At 37.2% G+C, this 6,141-nt stretch overlaps 1 pseudogene; it reads right to left on the bottom strand.

The window, feature by feature from the left end:
• Positions 1-2,350: 2,350 nt before the first annotated feature.
• On the bottom strand, positions 2,351-2,679 carry LOC114614089 (annotated as a pseudogene).
• Positions 2,680-6,141: the final 3,462 nt, after the last annotated feature.

The following is a 6,141-nucleotide window of genomic DNA, read 5'->3' as shown; positions in this document are numbered from 1 at the left end:
CTGAGTGCAGTGCCTCCTCTAGGATGACTCAGGATTCAGTATCTTCACAGGGGCAGACCAACTCTGTGTCTGCTCCAGCCCAAAGGCCCAGGCAGGGGCGGAAGGGCTAAGTGAGTCTTAAGTGTCCTTCCCCATCTCCGCTGATTACTTTTGTTTGAAAGTCTATTTTATTAGATGTTAGAATGGCTACTCCAGCTTGTTTCTTGGGTCCATTTGCTTAGAAACATTTTTTTTTACAGCCTTTTACACAGAAAATGTCTATCTTTGTTGCCAAGGTATGTTTCTTGTGTGAAGCAGAATAATAGATCATGCTTATGTATCCAGTCTGTTAACCTGTATATTTTTATTGGTGAATTGAGTCCACTGATAATGATGTTCAACAGTTGTTGGTTCCTATTACTTTTGATGTTGGTGTTAGTATTGTGTGTGTGTGATTCTTCTTTTTTGGTTTTGCTATGAGATGATTAATTTCTTATGTTTTCTTGGATATGATTACACTCTTCATGTTGGAGTTTTACTTCCAGGGGCTATGTGTAGACTTCAGGTTTTGGGGGTCCACACTTAGCATTAAAATAGACAGTAAAAGACAGAATCTCAACAATTCTCCTTTTAATCCATAAAAGTCTTGCTCTCAGATATAAATTGAGCACAGTTATAACAATTATGCAAATTACAAGGTGTGATATATACTTATAATGTCCAGTCCATTGTTTTTGTCAATTTAGAAAAAAGAATATTTTATCATTTACCCTAATTTAAAGAATTTATAATTCTGTACTTCAATGATGTTTGATTTTGATGTGTATTACCTTCTGAAAACCATGCTTTTAAATCTATAACATCTTAAATTCTAAAGCTTAAGTTTAATTGTGAGACTATGGCTATCTAGTCTTCAACCCCGTCAGAGATTGGACAAGGGATTAAATGTTACCTGAATATGTAGGAAACACAAGGACATAGGTTCCAAAACTATAGAAATGACAGAGACAACTGGCCACTTGAACAGTCTCCAACATCATTATAACATTGCAGCATCTATCTTCAGTCTTCTGGGCCAGAACATCTGACAGACCTGCCCACATCCACCCAGCATAATGCCTATGGACCCTTCTCTCCTCTTCAACATAACTTGGCCCATGTCTCCAGAAGTGTCCTACTCTATCTAAGGCCAGGCCAGCATCTTGATAACCAGAGGCCAAGCCAGCTTCCTGAAAGCCAGTTAGAAGCCTCCTACTGAAACCCAGAGGACCCCCTAGTGAGACACATATCACTTGAACTTTAGACCGCAACTTGGGCAGACCCCCTGCATGATCAGCGGTCATCCAGACCACCAGAAGTCCAGTCTCCAACTTGGACAAAGACTCTTTATTCAAACACAGGCTTCTTCAGCCATAAGACCAGAGAGGAAACAGAAACCAAGGAAGAAAACACCAATCCAGCAGAAAAAAACCCAGAGATCAGCAACTAGAGCTATAGTTACTCCAAATCCATATGCCCAGATGCCAGTCTAAGAACATAATCAGCAACAGCCAGGGCTGGTGGCCAGAGCCCATCCCATCTCACTACAGTAAGCCCTGAATATTCCAACATACACTGTTCCTGAAGAACAATAAAATGAACTTTAAAAACTTTATGAAGGTGATAGAGGTTCTTAAAATGAAAATGAATGAATTCCTTAAAGAAATATATGATAGGAAAGAAATATTGGAGGAAATCAATAAATCACTTTAAGACTTCAAGGAAACAAAGAAAAAACAAACAAATAGTTGTAAGAAATGAATAAATCTGTAAAAGATCTAAAGATGGAAGTAGAAGCAATAAAGAAAACACAAACTGGGGAAATTCTGAAAGTGGAAAATTTAGGTAAGCAAAAAGGAACTAAAGACACAAGCATCCCCAACAGAATACAAGAGGCAGAAAAGAGAACCTAACCTGTTGAAGATACCATAGAAGAAATAGATACATTGGTTAAGGAAAATTGTAGCTCTAAAAAATTCATGAAGCAAGACATCCAGGAAATCCGAGACACTATGAAAAGACCAATCTAAGAGTAATAGAAATAGAAGAAGAATCTAGGCTCACACGTCCAGAAAAATATTTTTAACAAAATCAAGTCTTTGGTTTGAGAAACTCTTCTCTTTAGGAACTGTGAGCTAATTAATGAGTGGATATTGCTTCAAGTCTTAAGTGACTGGAAACTTGAAAGCAGCGTTAGGAAGCAAATTAACTTCACATTTTTGCTTTTTGTTCTGAAAGTATTTTATTCAGTATTTTATCTGAAAGTATTTTTATTCAGCCGTATTGTTTATTTTTATTAGAAACTATTGTTTTCTTTTTGTTGCTGTTGTTCTGTAAATTAACCGGTTTATTGCAGGGCAGGCGAGTCTCAGGCGGTAGGGCTTCTACTGGTCTTTCAGTTCCTTCAATCTTCTGATGTCAGACCTCACTGTGACTGCAGAGGTGGTGTTGTAGGTCCAGGACTCACCGGCCACTGTTTTCATGCAGGAGCCACAGTGCCAGATGCCAACAGCTCGTCTCTTCATCTTCGTCTTGCCACAGAGGAGCAAGTATACTTGGCATGCTGGCTGATTTCAATTTTCTTCACCATTTTCCGGAGTGAGGCCCCATAGCGGGTCCGTATTTCCCGAAGATCCCAACCTTCTTGGTGCGTTTAGCCATGTCGGCGGAACCGAAACCCAAGCCCGAAGCGAAACTATTGTTATCAAGTCTTGAAAATCCTTTGTTCAGTGGTTTTTTATTTTTAAACTTTTTAAAAAATAATCTGCAATAACTTGGAGCATGCTGCATACTGCAGTTGTTTGAAAGATTCTCATTCCCTTAATTACCTCTCCTTTTCAGGAATCAGTTTGATATTTCTCTTTTACATGATTAATCTTACAAATATGGTAATACTTGGATTTTAGGTCACACTGTCAAATAGAGTGAGTTGTTAATGAAGGTTTCCTTTACTGTCACAGAAGTGCCTTGTCTCAAAGTGTTTGAAGGCAATTCTGTAGAACTTCTGTAGGGGTAGTGGACTCTGCTGGAGGATTGACACTGTCTTTGTAGAAAGTGCACAGTGGGCAAACATCCTCTTGCAATGGGAGTCCTTCTGACTCAGTGAGAAAACTCTCCTTCAGATGACTGATGTTCATGTCAGTTTTTTGAAAGATTTATTTTTGGCATGGTTTAAGCAACAGATGCTTGTGATTTGCATAGAGTTAGAGGGTAAAGAGGCACACAAACTTTAATTATTCTCTTTGACTTTCTTCTTGCCCTCTTCATCTTTGTTTCTTCTCTTATTCTTTCCTCATTTCCTTACTAGATTCATGACACACCTTAATCAATGGTTGTTTTGTTTTTAATGACCTTCAGCCAATGTATTTTTTCACAAATACTTATTTTATTGGTACACATTCATGTATGCACTATATATAGATTTACTAATATATAACCAGCAAATAAAATTGTGTTTAATGTGAACAACATATTTTCATATTAAATTATTAAATTATTAATATGTGTGTCATTTCAGGTAGCGATTTTTGACTTTTCTCCAGTAAGAAAAATAAAGTCTAGTCTCTTAGCAAATTGCAACTATTAGTCCAGGTTTATTAACTATAATCTACAAACTATGCATTAGACTCCTTGAACAAACTAACTTAGTTGAACTTGCTAATCTTGTGAATTAAATTAAAGCAATGTGTATATATACTTTTATCATTCCAAAAATTATTTTTATTATTACATTTTATTTACTTGTGTGTGTGTGAGAAGCAAGTGTGGATGTGCTCATGCCACCCGGAGTGTGTAGAGGTCCAGGAACCACTTTCAGACATTGATTCTCTTCTTCCACTATTGCTTCTGGGAATCAAATTCAGATTATGGGGCTTGTGGGGCAGGCACCTTTACTCCCTGAACCACTTTACTGGCCTCTGAGTTCAACATTCTTAGATTCCAACTGTGTCTTAAGTCTTCAAATACTTGCTGTTCTATGTCTAGTTTAATCCACTTAGGTCCATGTTATCACATAAATGTATTTTATTCTTTTTTAAGGTTGAATAGTATTTTATGACATGATGAAATACCATATAATGTATATACATAAACAATTACAGTATCTTTATGTACTCTTTAGTGCATTTTTGACTACACACATACTTATCATGCTGTAAACCTCCAGTTTTGATTAAGCATTCTGGCTTTTTAGATGTTAGTATGCTGTACCTCCATGCCCACTCTACTTCATAGTAAATGTCTTCCTTTGGAGCTTAGATACCTAAGTGTGGCAGATGTCTTAGCTACTTTTCCTGGTACTGTGATAAATTATGTCAAGAAAACAACTCAAGGGAGATAGGTTAGTTTCACCCTTAGTTTATTAGTGCAAAGAAGTCAAGGCAGCTGGTCACATGGCATCCATAATCAGCAAACAGAGACTGATGAATGCTCACACTCCGTTTTTTGATTTCCAGTTTTTTTTTTACAGCATAGGACCCAGCCCAAGGAAGGGTCAGGACAACAGATTAGAGGAGTCCCAGCATGTCAATTAACCTAATCAACACAATCCCTCACAGACAGTCTCCCAGGCTAGCCTTAATCTGCATAACCCTTCACAGATGCACCTGGAGGCTTGTTTCCTAGGTGATTCCAGAGCCTATCAAGTTTGACAATTAACACTAAAGTCACAGTAAAGGTGGAAGTTATAGAGAAGAGAGATACTGAAATGGAACTTTGGTTAAATAGAACCAAGAAGTGGACCCAAGACTGAATGCTGCAAACTCACTTTAAGCCCCAAGTCCAGTCAGGTTAAGTCAGGTTAAGGCATTGGATGTGGTGTGTGTGTGTGACATATGCCTATGTATATAAAAATTTTAATCACTATATTTTCTTTATGCTTCAGATCATTTGGATTAGGTTTCTGCTACGAAGACTTTGGAGAATCCTGGAAAAACATTTTGTAAGCCTTGTATAACAGAAAAGGCCTAAATGTATAACTGATTTTAAAATGACATACATACTTTTGCTTTTTCTTAGTGACCATCTTTTGATGATAAACAGCAAATTCAGATGTATCATCAAATCTCTGCCTGGACACATTTCTGCTTCACAATGCTATCATGCTAAGGTCATGTATCCTGTCTGTGCTCATCTGAATGCATGACAGAGCTTGAGGTTTGGGGTTATGGTGTTTAACATACTACATTCTTTCTCAAAGTCTGGTCATTACACTAAACAAAATGAGCCTGTAGCCATTTTCAGACTTAAAGTTCATCTTTGATTTTATTTGTGCATTATCTCCAAGGACCACCTGTGAACTTTAGGAAGCAGAAGGTACTGCTGTTTAGTAAATGTCATTCTTTCTGCAAGGTAGACCCAAACTCACTCCCTCAACAGGGAGGGTTGTGATTAATGGTACCATCTTTCTAAAGGAAGACAAAAGAGATATCTTACCAACAATCCTTGGAATTTTTCCATTTCAACTGATATGTTAGTGTTATTTCTTTTAGCTTTCATCAATTTTACAATAATGCTCTTTTGTTTGTTTCATCTGTATCTCACAGTTCTCTGATGGCATATCTACATATTCATAACTAGCGAGTTTGTCTCTTTACAGAGATTGCTGATCAATCATTTAGGAACCAAATCATGTAGCCATTATAACATGATTTAAGATGCTTCTGTTCTGAGTGTGCTAGAGAACTTTAATAGGTGTCCAACCTCATCAGGAAAGCTTATTGTTATTTAATTCTAGTTTTTAAAATTTGTCTAGTTTCTATTGCTGTTATGATCTTTTGTTTTTGTTTGTTTGTTTGCTTGTATTTAAGACAAAAATCATATATGGCCCAGGTTGGGCTTGAAGTCCTGATCTTTCTGCCTCCACCTTCCAATAACTGAGATTACACATTAGTTCTACCATGCCAGGGTGTTTTCTATTATCCTGTACCCCGGCTGTACAAATGTCCTTCTATATTGTCACATTAATGTTTACAACACTTTCATTAATTCTTTGAGAATATCATAAAACGTATTTTGAGCAGAGACCACCCCTCTATCCTCTCAGATCCAGCCCCATCTTCTACCTGTTAAAATTTGTTCTCTCTCTCTCTCTCTCTCTCTCTCTCTCTCTCTCTCTCTCTCTCT

The sequence above is a fragment of the Grammomys surdaster genome, unplaced genomic scaffold, assembly GCF_004785775.1.
Source record: "Grammomys surdaster isolate TR1022 unplaced genomic scaffold, NIH_TR_1.0 126298, whole genome shotgun sequence".
NCBI lineage: Eukaryota > Metazoa > Chordata > Mammalia > Rodentia > Muridae > Grammomys > Grammomys surdaster.
This window is presented reverse-complemented; position numbering and strand designations above follow the sequence as displayed.